Source organism: Humulus lupulus, chromosome 7 (genome assembly GCF_963169125.1).
Source record: "Humulus lupulus chromosome 7, drHumLupu1.1, whole genome shotgun sequence".
Classification (NCBI taxonomy): Eukaryota; Viridiplantae; Streptophyta; class Magnoliopsida; order Rosales; family Cannabaceae; genus Humulus; species Humulus lupulus.
In genome coordinates this window covers 162,822,414-162,837,874 of record NC_084799.1, presented here as the reverse complement: position 1 = coordinate 162,837,874, position 15,461 = coordinate 162,822,414, and the positions used below count along the sequence as shown (strand labels likewise).

The 15,461-nt window shown below is 34.5% G+C and overlaps 2 non-coding genes across 2 annotated transcripts; both read right to left on the bottom strand.

The window, feature by feature from the left end:
* Nucleotides 1-3,913: 3,913 nt before the first annotated feature.
* Nucleotides 3,914-4,020, bottom strand: LOC133793351 (small nucleolar RNA R71). Its single transcript, XR_009874797.1, has one exon. It is a non-coding gene; the product is annotated as a small nucleolar RNA R71 (small nucleolar RNA).
* Nucleotides 4,021-14,983: 10,963 nt separating this feature from the next.
* On the bottom strand, nt 14,984-15,089 carry LOC133793366 (small nucleolar RNA R71). The gene has a single exon (XR_009874811.1). It is a non-coding gene; the product is annotated as a small nucleolar RNA R71 (small nucleolar RNA).
* Between the last annotated feature and the right edge of the window lie 372 nt (nt 15,090-15,461).

The window sequence follows — 15,461 nt, the reverse complement described above, 5'->3', positions numbered from 1 at the left end:
CAATAAAATTCCTAACCCATTAGCAACATATAATTAATGATCCATCATTCAACCATACATTCAAAAAACATATCCATCCATTCAATATACATATCAACATACATATAACAAATGCAAGAAACCCGCTTAGTATTTAATATATATACATTGTTGGTATGCTCTGGTACCAATTGTTGTTATGTATAGATTGCTCTGGTACCAATTGTTGGTATTAAATGATCAAATCAAAGGTACACAGTAAAATATATGGACCATTTTAATAAATATCAATACCAGTCAGAATCATATACATATATAAATATTAAATTACATAAAAATAAAATAGGGAGTACCTCTTGTAGCCTATCAAGTGTCCTTGAGTATTTTTGTATAAATAAACGATCTTCCTATCCAATGTTTTGAGATCTCACACCCTGATCTTCCAGAAAAATCCTCAAAAACACAAGGACGTGTGTGGGCATGTAGGATTCAAAAGGTTGATTTATGTGACTCCCTAGATATTCTCAACACATGAGATCTAGAGAGTTTTTGATAGAGAGATTGTTTAGAATAGTTTTTAGGTTTTAGAGAAAACTATCGCTTTTGAGAGAGAATCTGATTATTCATTCTTTCTGAATCTCACGTATATCATATTTATAAAGATATTTATAATCTTTATTTAATTAAAATATAATTCAAATTAAAACTAATTAGATATTTTCATTTAATTATCTATTTAAATCATATTTAAAAAGAATAATTAAATAACTGATCAACAAATTTATTTGAAATTCAAAATTCAAATCCCAGGGATAGAAATCAATGCTAGGCGTCACACACTGTACTGTATAGTGTGTGTCGCCCAGCCCTATTAGGGTTGCCATAATTTTCTCATTTGTTTATTTAATCAACTTTCAAGATAAGAAATTTATCCCAACATAAATATCAGTTAATTCAAAATTAACTTTATCTTAAAATATCAGTTTTAAATTAAATAAATAAATATCATATTATAAATAAAATATTTATTATTATCTCTCTTTATATTAATCCAAACAAGATTAATATTAATTTTAATCTATAAAAGAAAAAAAAACAAAGCAAAACAAAAACAAAATAAAAGAAATTTGAAATTCCAAGCTACACTCTTGTTATGCTTTCACAAAAACAAGTTTGGGGGAGTTGAGTTTGAATAAAAAAAAATGATCAAGTGAAATAAGTGTTTCTCAACCTTTGCTTGGGTTCATAGGGGGGTTTCTTTGGGAGAATTGTTGGTTTGTAAGTTCATATGCTTATGGTAATTTGGAGCCTAAATGACATATATCTACCCATTGTCTAAGCCTATTGTTATGAGCCTAAAGTCCTAGTGATTCTTGAGCATATTTTGTCTACATTAGTGGATAGTGGTGAACAATGCAGGCACATGGATTAATGGGTTGATGGTGAATTTTTGGCATGCATATATAGATTCAATTGTTGAGTAATTTTTGTGGTTATGGTTGAATAGGCACTTTTGGATTGAATGAGGTTGTCGATGTGGTTTAACTGAAATTCTGGATTGTTTCTACAAATCGTGATTTTGGACTTTTGTGTGGGATTTTCTGACATTGAGGCTAATTCAGTGTTGTTTACTTGATTCATGAGTTTGTGTCGTCTGTGTTTTTGAGTTTTCTAGTTTTGTAAGTTTAGTGTGAGTCCTTACTCAAGGGCGAGTAAATGTTAAGTTTGGGGGAATTTATTAGGTTCATTTTAGGTTTGTTTTAGATATTGTTTTATGTTATGTTTTTAGTTATTTAGGATTGTTTAGTGCAAATTTATGCTTGTTTTCTTCTTGTTTTAGGTTTTAATGGTCAAGTGCATAATAAGGAGTGAAATGAGAAGAAACATGTTAAATATGATGAATAAGATGGGTTTAGTGTTGATTGTGGAGTTTCAAGACATTATGTGTGGAAAATACTACATTGAAGATGCTCAACACACGCGTTTATGCTCTATAATGTAAGTCTGAGACTTCAAGCCGCATTTTTACCAGCCTTTCTTCAATTTCTGGAAACACTTCTAGAAATAGAAGTTGTATATATTTCTCTTAGCTTTCCATATCTTTTTTAATCATTCAATTCGAAGTTATATCGAAGGAGTTATGATCAAAATACAATAAGCTGACGCTGTAGATTATTCGAAATGAGTTTTCATTCTATTATGTACAAACAGCGCCCCAGCACTGTCGAGTAACAAAGAGCATAAATTACTGCAGGTTGTAGAGCCTAGGCGCTACATTTCAGCACCCTAGCGCTATCAGCTTTCCAGAAGTATGTTTTGTGATTTATTTATAGCGCCTCAGTGCTATCTCGTGGTGCCCCAGCGCTAGAATCCGTACTGAAGTATAAATTAAGGGAATTTTTAGGGGCAATCTTGTCATTTCATGAAAAATTAATTAGGGATTATAAAACTTCCTTAATGACGTTTTTAGAGGAAGGGAGGAGATTAGATTAAAGAAGAAGGAGGCTAGAGAAGAAACAAAAACCTAGAGTTCTTTTTCTTTATCTTTTGATTTAGACTATGTTAAATTCTATGTTTATGTTTGATTTAGTCATGTTTATGAACTAAAATTCTATTTAGGTTTTCTAATTGACTCTCATGAAACTCTATTATGATTTAATGCATTTATCTATTTCTTCTTCATCTGAAATCTATTTAGTTTGTGTTTATTGTGTATGTGATTGACTGCGCACCTTTTACATACGATTTATGAATTTGAATCAAAATCTGAAAAGTGAGATTTAAATATGCTAAAATTTAATAGACATAGATTTCAATTTAGAACGAGAGTATCAAATTGATTTATGTGATTTAGGGTTGTATTCATTGCTTCCTATTATTTGAATTGACCATAGAAATATAGGGAATTCACACTAGGTCGAGTTTTCTATTTCTTAACTCGAATAGTTAACACTTTTGCATACCTATCACTTCGGCGAGAAGAGTTTTAGTAGTAATTGCATTAAAGAATAATAGAGTGGATAGTAGAGAAGATTAGGATTCCTAATTGTTTCATAGTGAATTTAATCCTTGTGTTCTTGTTATTATTTGATTTCTGCAATTTTCATTTATTTTTGTTTTCTTGTTTTCAAATTTCACAAATCTAGTTTTCGTTAGCCAAATAGAAACTAGAAATTAATTATTTTGCATTTGATAAATCAGTCTTCGTGGAACGATACTCGTTCTTATCGAGATTTATTACAAATTGAGATTACGTATACTTGCGTAGCTATAAAATCTGCAACAAGTTTTTGGCGCCGTTGCCAGGGACTGATTTTTATTAATATCAATACAATTAATGCTTATTCTAATTTGGTTTTTCTATGTTAATTGTCTCTAACTATTGTGTTTGAGAATCTTAATTTCAGGTGTCAATTGGTATATGCGATGTCAAGGGACTGGCAATCTTTTGCCCATTAATACTGAAATTGAGAGGACTTGCAGACAGAACAGAAAGTAGAAATGGTTAGCAGAGATGGCCCAACATCAGGGCAATGTGTTGAATGGGGACGCTGCTGAGCCAGCAGTTCGCACACTAAGAGACTATGTACTCCCCCTTGTCACTGGAGTACAATCATGCATCCATCCGCCGACAGTTGCAGCCAATAATTTTGAAATTAAGCTGGCGACTCTGCAAATGGTGCAGTCTACTGTCCAGTTTGGTGGACTCCCTACTGAGGATCCCAATACACACATAGCCAATTTTCTGGAGCTGTGTGGAACTTTTAAATACAATGGGGTCATCGATGATGCTATTAGAATGAGATTGTTCCCGTTCTCACTGCGGGATAGAGCTAAGAGTTGGTTGAACTCTCTTTAAGCCAACTCAATCACTACATGGGAGGCATTAGCTCTGAAATTTCTTGCTAAATGTTTCCCTCCATCCAAGGCTACAAAGTTAAGAGGAGAAATTAATAACTTCTCTCAATTTGATGGAGAGTCTCTTTATGATGTATGGGAGAGGTTTAAGGAGCTTTTGAGGAAGTTTCCTCATCATGGGATTGAAAAATGGATGCTAGTCCATAATTTTTACAATGGTTTGTGTGGGACGACTCGCACCATTATTGATGCTACAGCAGGTGGTGCTTTCATGAGCTAGAGTGCTAATGAGGCTTATGAATTTCTTGAAGAAATGGCCATGAATAACCATCAGTGGCCTAGTGAACGGGATAGAAATAAGAAAGTAGCTGGTATGCATGAGCTGGATGCTATGACCGCTCTCACTGCTCAGGTTGCATCATTGACCAAGCAACTGCAACAAAGTTCTATGGCCACTCAAGTCATGCAAATACAAGCAGTATGTCCGAATTGTGGTGGTCCTCACCCATTTGAGTAGTGCATGGTAGTTGAGATGAACAACTCCATTCCCATGGAACATGTGAATATGATGGGAAATTTCAATAGGCAAGCTAATAATCCATTCTCCAACTCGTTCAATCAAGGGTGGAGAAATTAGCCTAATTTTTCATGGACAAATAATCAGGGTCCTCAACAAATTCAGCAACCTATGCTTCAAGCTCTACCCCAGGCACCGTTATAACCACCAGTACTACCTATTGCTCAATAGAAGACAAATGAATTACAAGCTGGATTGTTAACTCTGACAAACTCTCAATCTCAATTTATGACACAAACTCTCTCATCCATCAGGAATCTTGAGATATAAGTTGGTCAGTTGGCAAATATGTTACAAAGTAGGCCTCAAGGAAACTTTCCAAGTAATACAGAGGTGAATCCTAAAGAGCAATGCAATGCAATCTCTTCGAGGAGTGGGAAGAAGTTAGAAGAGCCAGTCAAGAAGTCTATACCTGCACCAAAAGTTGATGTTGAGAATGAGGGTAAGGTAGAAGAAGAGGTTATTGAAGACCTTGAGAAGAAGCAGCCACCAGTGAGTTATGAGCACCACATCAAGATTCCATATCCTCAACGACTTCACAAGAAGACACTTGACAAGCAGTTTTCGATGTTTCTAGACATTTTTCGAAAACTTCACATTAACATACCTTTTGCCGAGGCACTTGAACAAATGCCAAGTTACGTGAAGTTTATGAAGGAAATATTGTCAAAGAAAAAGAAGTTGGAGGATTATGAGACAATGGCGCTTACTGAGGAGTGCAATGCTATTTTGCAGAAGAAACTACCTCCCAAGCTTAAAGATCCGGGTAGTTTCGTGATTCCTTGCTCAATAGGAGATTTGTTATAACCAAGGCCTTATGTGATATAGGGGCTAGTGTAAATTTAATGCCCTTATCTATTTTTCGGAAGCTAAAATTGGGAGATGCTCGCCCCACAACTGTGTCCTTACAAATGGCAAACCGCTTTGTTAAGCAACCTCGTGGAGTAATTGAGGATGTCTTAGTTAAAGTTGGTAAATTTATCTTCCCTGCTGAGTTTATTATTCTAGATATGGAGGAAGATGCAAACATTCCCATTATTTTGGGAAGACCATTCTTAGCCACAGGTAGAGCACTAATTGATGTACAAAAGGGGGAATTGAAGCTACGAGTGCAAAACAAAGAGGTAACATTTGATGTTTTTGCAGGAACTGGTATTCCAACTTATTGTAGAATGGATGTGGTATGTAGTGATGGTAGTAATTTGGAAACCACCAAGAGAAAAACCAATGTTGAAATTGGTAGTCGAGCAGTTCGTCATTGTTTGAAACAATTCTATAGTGGGAAGGCTCGAAGGCTACACGAGCGGTGGAAGGCTTTGACGATTAGCAACATCAAAAGATGAGTTCTTGCTTATGACACTATGGCTCTAAAGGATGAGCGGGGTGGACTTGACCCGAGTTGAAGTTTAGTGAAGGAAGTCAGCGTCTAGCTAGATACGTTAAATAAAGCGCTTTTGGGAGGCAACCCAATGTTATTTTTAATTCGAGTTTTGATGAGTTTGTAATTTTTATTTTCTTTAAAACTCTTTTTAATTTTTGCTCTCAGGCTTAGATTTTATTTTCAGTAATTTTTAGTTTAGTTTGTAATTTTTGAATCGTGAAATACATGAAGAAGAAGAAGAATAAGAAGAAGAAGAAGAAGAAAATATCTTTATTCTGAGCTGCAGCGCCTGGGACAAACTGAACTTTCCAATCACCGCCTTCGCCACCTCCATTTTGATGATGTTTAGCTGGACTGTTGGTAAGGTTTCTCTTCTTTTCTTTTTATGTCACATTGAGGACAATGCGTCAATCAAGTTTGGGGGAGGAGTCTTATTATTTTGTGTGTTTGTGTCGTGTTGTTAGTTTGTGTTTGTTGTCGTTTGAGTTTTATCTTAGTTAAATGTCGTGTTGTGTTTGTGTGAATCAAGTTGTCAATGCTAGCCTATGATATGGAAGAAAATGTTGTGCAAATTTTCTAAATTTTTGATCAATTGAATCCATGTGCTTGGTTAGACTGCATTGGTAGTTTGTTTCGATCCATAAAAAAAACGTGAACGTTTAGCCATGATTGAAAATTCTTTGCAATTTGAATTTGAATGTATGCATTGTTAAAATAAATTGGCTTGTGGTTTGATGAATGAATGAATCTAGAACTTGCTTATTTATCATTTGAGATGAAATCCTAGATGAGATATGCTTAGAAAAGTGATTTAGGCAATTTCTTGGAACGTTCGAGTCTTTCAAGCCAACCCAAAAGTAATTTTCCATTGTTACCCTTGTTGAGCCTAAAATTATCCTCTTTGTTGCTTGACACCAATTGTGAGCCAAATAGATATTATGTTAGTTTTCATTCCTTTACCAAATTACTATGAGCATATGGATAAATATTGGGGAATGAATTGTAATGGGATGTGATTAGTTTTGTAATTTGGTGTATTGTAATTAAGAGTAAAAAGGTTGAGAATTGAAAAAGAAAATACAAAAACAAAACAAAAATGTAGAGTCCCAGAACTTTACTTAGCTAGTTAGATAATAGTAGTAGTAATAGTAGTAGCAGCAGCAGCAGCAGCAGTAGTAGTAGTAGTAGTAGTAGTTATAGTATGATAGTTACTGTGGATTTTGGTTCAAGCCGGGACTTAGTTGAACACTCGTAGCAACACTTATAGATTTTATAAGTTTAACCTATAGTTTAATAATATTAATTATAACATAAGTTTGATTAATATAGCTGATTATAAAGATGTCATTTATTATACTATAAGGTTTAGATAGAATTAATAAGATCATGACACTTGTCGTGTGCATGTTTATTTAAGGATATAATTATAGTTTAAATAAAAGAAAGTTCAATAAAGCTTTAGAATCTTCCAAGACCTTAAGAGCATGACATTTGTCATAATCTTGTTTATTTGAGGATTTAAGCATTTTAAGTGGATAATTCAAAAATAGAAGTTTCTAGAAGCTCTAGACCCTTCCAGAACTTGCTGGAATCTCGTATTACTCAATCAAACCTGATTAATCAATTCAAATTATGCTGAAAAAGTGCAATTACATGTTTAATATATTCACATATGTCGATATATCGCAGCATAGGAGCCGATGTATCGCCACACGGGGAATACGAAAAACACGTCAACTTCGCACAAATGAAACGACAAGCACTCGAGACATAGGGCTAGGCAATATATCGCCTATGATGGGCGATATATCTGCCCTAGGGCCATAATTTCAAACGTTGTTGAAACCAAGCTTGATTCATTCCTTAACCTCTTGACTAGCCTCTGAACGTTTTGATCGAGTCTCTAGCACCTGTTGAACGAATATTCAAATATTTTTCAATTAATACTCATTATTTTTATTCAAGCTAAAAGGAGATAGTTCACTCCTTGAACTCTATAAATAGGACCTAGTACCCAGCTATTTTTCTCATTCTTCAAGTTGTGTTCAGAGCCTTCAAGCTGCTAGGGTTGTTATAGAGTGATAAGCACTTGGGTTGGGATAAAAGTTTTATCATCTTAAGCTTTATAAACACCTAGGAAGTGAGATTTATAGTGTATTTTCAATATCAAGGTGTTGTTCGGTGCTAGTATATTCAAAGGTATTCCTAATCTTAAGTTCATTTCTGTATGGTTCCTTAGTTTCCTTTAGTTTTCATTACTCAAATCCTAACTCGTTGTTTCCATTCTTAGTTAGGTATTTAAGTTCTTTGAACTTAAGGTTTCTTTTCGGTCTTCTTGGTGGTTTAGTTCATTTCTTTATCATCTTTTTTTTTTAGAAATACTCACATTCTTATTGTTGGTTTTAGGAGTGTTCCAAATCCCTGTGTTGGTAAGGAAAATAGGATAGATTTTGTATGCTTTTATGTTTTGATATGTGCAATGATTTATGTATGATATGTTTTTAACTTTTTTAGCATATAAATTGTTTAGATAACAATCACATAATTTGTTTAGATAACAAACATATAACTTGTTTAGATAACAAGTCCCAATAATTTATTCCTTGGGCATATGATTGTTTAGATAACGAGCTCCATAAATTTATATGACTTGTTTAGATAACTAAGCCCCGTAAATTTATGGGCATATGATTGCTTAGCTAGCAAGCCCCAGGAAGTATGATGGCCATTATAATGCATGTTTTTTAGTCATATGTTTTGTAGTCTTATGTTTATGTTTTATGCTATATGTGCTAGTAGATTTTCCTTGCTGGGCATTAGGCTCACTCCTTTATTTTTATGTATGCAGAAAAATAGTTATGGCGGTGGAAGGATTCTTGGCAGCTTAGTTTGTGTATTAAGGATGAAGGGATTCGATGGACTGCGTGAACGATTCGAGGACGACGTTATTTTTAGTCTCTTTAAATGATGTTTTATGTATTTTCCGCATTTAGTTTTGTAAACAACTTCCTTTAGTTTAAAGTTATGTTTTATTTTAAAACAATGGGATCCCATACCCCGCATTTATGTATTTCAATATTTACTTTGGAGTTTTAATAAAGTTGTGAATATTTCTTATGTATGTTTTCTCAAAAATAGTAGCTAAGTCTAGTAGTTTTTAATGGTCCAATGTCTTAGAATTAGTTGGGTCATTACAAAAAAAAAAAAAAAAAAAAAAAATTTGAAAATCCAAGCTACACTCTTGTTATGCTTTCACAATAACAAGTTTGGGGGAGTTGAGTTTGAATAAAAAAAAATGATCAAGTGAAATAAGTGTTTCTCAACCTTTACTTGGGTTCATATGGGGTTTTCTTTGGGAGAATTGTTGGTTTGTAAGTTCATATGCTTATGGTAATTTGGAGCCTAAATGGCATATATCTACCCATTGCCTAAGCCTATTGTTATGAGCCTAAAGTCCTAGTGATTCTTGAGCATATTTTGTCTACATTAGTGGAGAGTGGTGAACAATGCAGGCACATGGATAAATGGTTTGATGGGTTGATGGTGAGTTTTTGGCATGCATACATATATTCAATTGTTCAGTAATTTTTGTGATTATGGTTGAGTAGGCATTTTTGGATTGAATCAGGTAGTCGGTGTGGTTTAACTGAAATTCTGGATTGTTTCTACAAATCGTGATTTTGGACTTTTGTGTGAGATTTTCTGACATTGAGCCTAATTTAGTGTTGTTTACTTGATTCATGAGTTTGTATCGTTTGTGTTTTTTATTTTTCTAGTTTTGTGAGTTTAGTGTGAGTCTTTACTCTAGGGCGAGTAAAGGTTAAGTTTGGGGGAATTTATTAGGTTCATTTTAGGTTTGTTTTAGAGATTGTTTTATGTTATGTTTTTAGTTATTTAGGATTGTTTAGTGCAAATTTATGCTTGTTTTCTTCTAGTTTTAGGTTTTAATGGTCAAGTGCGTAATAAGGAGTGAAATGAGAAGAAACATGTTTAATATGATGAATAAGATGGGTTTAGTGTTGATTGTGGAGTTTCAAGACATTATGTGTGGAAAATACTACATTGAAGATGCTCAACACAGGTCGTGTATGCTCTATAACGCAAGTTTGAGAATTCAAGTAGCATTTTTACCATTCTTTCTTCAATTTCTGGAACCACTTCTAGAAATAGAAGTTGTAGATATTTCTCTTAGCTTTCCATATCTTTTTGAATCATTCAATTTGAAGTTATATCGAAGGAGTTATGATCAAAATACAATAAGCTGATGTTGCAGGCTGTTTGAAACGAGTTTTCATTCTATTATGTACAAACAGCACCCAAGCGCTAATATATAGCGACCCAGCGTTGTCGAGTAACAGAGAGCATAAATTACTGCAGGTTGTAGCGCCTAGGTGCTACATTTCAGCGCCCTAGCACTATAAGCTTTCCAGAAGTATGTTTTGTGATTTATTTATAGCGCCTCAGCGCTATCTCGTGGCGCCCTAGCGCTAGAATCCGTAGGGAAGTATAAATTAAGGGAATTTTTAGGGGCAATCTTGTCATTTCATGAAAAATTAATTAGGGATTTTAAAAACTTCCTTAATGATGTTTTTAGAGGAAGGGAGGAGATTAGATTAAAGAAGAAGGAGGCTAGAGAAGAAACAAAAACCTAGAGTTCATTTTCTTTATCTTTTGATTTAGACTATGTTAAATTCTATATTTATGTTTGATTTAGTCATGTTTATGAACTAAATTTCTGTTTAGGTTTTCTAATTGACTCTCATGAAACGTTATTATGATTTAATGCATTTATCTATTTCTTCTTCATCTGAAATCTATTTAGTTTGTACTTATTGTGTATGTGATTGACTGCGCAGCTTTTACATTCGATTTATGAATTTGAATCAAAATATGAAAAGTGAGATTTAAATTTGTCATTAGTGGTGAAAAATACACATTTATTGATTTTAATAGTCAAAATAAATTAAGTTTTAATTAATATTTTCATAGAATTAATATGATTTATTTTATAAATGAAAATATTTGATTATGATTTAATTCATTGTTATTTAGTAGGAATTAAAATTGTATTTTGGCCCTTTGAAATGAAGATAAAAGAAAACAATTAAATCTGAAAAAGAGAAGAGAAAAATGTCATTTTTCTTGAGACAAAGCCAGCCCAATCCGAAGGCCCAAGCCCAACAACATCTGCCATTTTTTTCTCCTTGCCCAGCCGTCAAGTGTCATCGCTAGAAGCCGCAACGCGTCGCCTAGCTGCCCAGCTGCTGCCTCCAAAACGCGCCACGTGTCCAGACTTCAGCTAGCCTTCACGCCAATCAGCTCCCTTCAGCACTTCCAGTAGCTTCACGCCCATGCAACCCAACTCCAGCCATCTTTAGCTCCAGCATCATTTCGGCCCAAAGAGACCCTTCGGCCCAAAGAGCCCAGCTCCTCCTTTCATCAATCCCAACTTCACTCCACGCCATTCCCAGCATTCCCTTCATCACAACTAAAGCCCAACAGGCCCAGTTCGCCCAACTAACCATTTTCCTTCAACCCACCCTCCCACGTGGCACATTTTTATTGGCTGGAAATGGGTCAAAATCCACTTCTGCCACCAGCCACCTTCAACCCATAATTTGTGGGTATTGGGCCATGCAAAATTGCCATTTTTAGCTTTAAATGCTCATCTTTTTTGGTGCTTTAGAAAAAGGGCATATTGACCATACATCAAAATAGCTAGGGTAATATTAATAATAAAGATTTGTTTTTTCAAAATCATATTTTATTATTAATATTTCAGATTTATTTTGTAAACCCCATTTTGTTGTTTAATCTATTGTTAGACATTTTCTCTTTCTATAAATAGGGACTATTTCTTCACAATTAGTATGTAATTTTTAGAGTAAAGAAACTATAGCAAAATTTCTACTCACTTTCTTCTTAGTATTTTGTGAGAATCATGAGAATAATGGCCTAATATTCCTAGGAAGGTTAGGGATGATTCCATATGCTAGTGATGTTATTTTGCTACTTTGATTTACTATGTTCTTAATGTAAAATATTTGAGTTATTTATGTTATTTCATTTCCATCTCTATTTTGTCATCTTTATTTACTTATGCTAATAGTATATAGGATTAGTCATGCTCTTTCTATCTGCTTCTAATTAGTAAAAGTAATATTGATATATAATTTTATGTCCAATCTTCTATTGCATTATTGTCCTTGGGTATTTTGTCATTTTTAGATTTTTCATAAGATTTGCATTGTGCTTTTAAAGTAAAGAACTTTATAACTCAAATGGACTTTTGTTAGAAAAGAATATGGACTTTAATGTTAGATTTTCCAAGTAAATGTTGGGATGTGAACTATTTACTTGTGTATTTTTTGTAAATCAAGTAACCAAGTAACTAAGCAAGCATATGGATGTTTCTTGAAACCTTTCCATTTCTCAAACTCTTGATTACATCTTACCTTTATTTCACATATCTCATTTTATCATTTCATCAAAAAGACAATGTGATAGTCAGAATCCCGTGATCCGTAAGGGGAAAGACCGGGTAAGCTGTGCAATCCCACACCGCCTGGGGAATGTCAAGTGTGATGATTCTAAGACTGTGTAGGTATGGGACTACACAGTTGAAGAGGGCTTAAATGGATTGATGGGTACTACCTATATCAACAAGATGCATCTTCTTTTCAGTAGCCCGTCACTTAAGAACTCTAAAGTTAAGCGTGCTTGACCTGGGGTAATCTAGGGATGGGTGACCTCCTGGGAAGTTTTTCCTAGGAAGCATGTGAGTGAGGACAAAGCACGTTGGAAAGACTCGTGTTGGTTTGCAAGGCTAGTCGTCATTCCAAGAAGCAGCCATAATGATGTGGGGCGTTACAAATGGTATCAGTGCCTTGACCCAGCCGGAAGTGTGGCCGACGGGGACGTTAGGACCGTAAAGGGGGGTGATTGTGACAGTCAGAATCCCGTGATCCGTAAGGGGAAAGACCCTGGGTAAGCTGTGCAATCCCACACCGCCTGGGGAAGGTCAAGTGTGATGATTCTAAGACTGTGTAGGTATGGGACTACACAGTTGAAGAGGGCTTAAATGGATTGATGGGTACTACCTATATCAACAAGATGCATCTTCTTTTCGGTAGCCCATCACTTAAGAACTCCAAAGTTAAGCGTGCTTGACCTGGGGTAATCAAGGGATGGGTGACCTCCTGGGAAGTTTTTCCTAGGAAGCATGTGAGTGAGGACAAAGTACGCTGGAAAGACTCGTGTTGATTTGCAAGGCTAGTCGTCATTCCAAGAAGCATCCATAATGACGTGGGGCGTTATAGACAACATCAAAATCTCAAATCTCTTTTCATTTCCATCTTTTTATTTATTTATTGTTACTAATTTTTGTGTTATTTTTTACTAATCTTTTGAGTTTAGGTTACCTCATTGTGGATCGACTGCCTGATTATACTACAACCACCGCTTAGTGGTTGTCACGATTTGGGCGTTAAACAAATTTTGGCGTCGTTGCCGGGGAGGTAGTTTTCAAAGGTTTAGTGAAATTTTTACAAAAATATTAATAACTTTATTTGTGTTTTTGTTGGAATAAATATTGTGTTAGTATAGTTTTTTTTATTTAGTAATTTTTAGTTAATTAGATTATTATTATAACAAAAATAAAAAGAAAATCATAAACAAAACAAAAAAATATTTTTCTTTATTTATATATATTTTTTCTTTTTTTTTCGGTATAACAAAAAAAAACATATATATTATAAATATTCATATATATATATACATATCTATAAAAAAAATCCAAAAAAATATATATTTATTCTTATTTTAAATTTCCTTTCTTTTTCAATTTCCTTTCTTACTAATTTATATTTATATTTTTTTTTCTTTTTCAATTTCCTTTCTTTTGGTTAGAAAAAACCACATATATATTTATATAATTTTTTTTTTCCTTTTTAGTTAATTCTTACCCCATTTTTCTTTCTTAATTTCTATTCTATTTTTTTAGTTTAGTACATATTAAAAAAAAGATTAAGCTTGTTATTTTATCTTCACTTTAATTTTCTTTTCTTGATTTTATTCTTCTGTTGTTTATTTTGTTGTTTAGTTTAGGATTTTTTTTTTCCTTTGCCTTAGTTTTCCTTAGAATTTAGGTTTAAAAAAAAAACAACATAAAATTGTGTAAAATTGTTCATAAAATTTCAATCATAAAATGCTTAGAATTGGGAAAAATTGTGTAATATTACAAATGCTAGAAATCAATATTGTTCTGTCTCGAAAGATTGGTTGTTAAATAAGGTTTGTGATAGTGTTACCCTCCACATTTACCTTGGAACCTCAAGGAGTTCTGTCTAGGCAAGTGTGGGTCTAAAGTGGTACCTTGACAACCTTCCCAATCGGCCTAGAACATTTCGAGCATCTACATTTGCACTATTACATTGTTGAACTTATTACTATAAGAAAAACAAGCTTGTTCTGTCAAAATAAGCAATTTCACCCTGCTTAAAAGTTGTTTAGTCGAAAAGGTTGACTTGTGATCCACCATACTTACTCAGTAACCTCGGGGAGTTCTAGTAAGGCGTTGGAGATCACCCGAAAACCTCCAAATCTACCTGGGAACAAGTTTAACAAAAAAAATAAAAAATAAAAAATAAATAAAGACATAAAATAAATCTAATTCTGATCTCCGAGAGTGGATGAATCATCACGAAACTTCCAGTGACACTTCTTCCAATTCATCTGCCACTCCTACTGCAACTCCTTCCACCAATCCTACTTCTCCACAAACTTTCGCTGATAATAACCCATTTGCAATGGCTCGCAATGATGAAATCCAACCAATGACTCTCAATGACTACCTCCATCCTAGTCGCACTTCCATGCCTTCATGCATTATTTTCCCTCCTAATATGCCCGCATTAGACTTTAAACCTGGCATGATTCAACTCTTGCCCACATTTCATGGAATGGAAAATGAAAGCCCATATGTGCATATTAGAGAATTCGAGGAGGTAGCAGCCACGTTCTATAACCGAGTCGAAAATGCCGATGTTGTGCGACTGAAGTTCTTCCCTTTTTCCTTGAAGGACAAAGCCAAAAGCTGGTTATACTCTTTGAGACCTAGGTCGATTGGAACATGGGAGGAGATGACCAAATCTTTCTTTCTGAAACACTTCCCCAGCCATAAGACCAACAGCCTAAAACGACAGATTTCCACATTTTCCCAAAAGGACAATGAAACGTTCTATCAAGTTTGGGAAAAATTCAAAGATCTGTTGAATCCGTGCCCATACCATGGCTATGAGAACTGGTGTTTGGTCAGTTACTTCTATGAAGGCCTCACGAGTCATGAGCGCCAGTTTGTAGAAATGTTATGCAATGGTTAATTCCTCGAAAAAGAGCCAGACGATGCTCTTGAATATCTCGAAGAAACCGCGAAAAAGTCTCACACCTGGACTGGTCCAAGTGCTACTGACAGCACTAACCCACACAAACCATCCGGGATGTATCAACTTCGAGAAGAGGATAGTGTTAAGGCCCAACTCGAAGCTTTGAAAAAGAAGTTTGAGGTCTTAACGACGAAAAATGGCCAAAAATCGCACATGGTCGCTCAAGCAGAACCGCAAGAACCATGCTTTGTTTGTGGAGGGACGAAGCACTTAGCTAAGGACT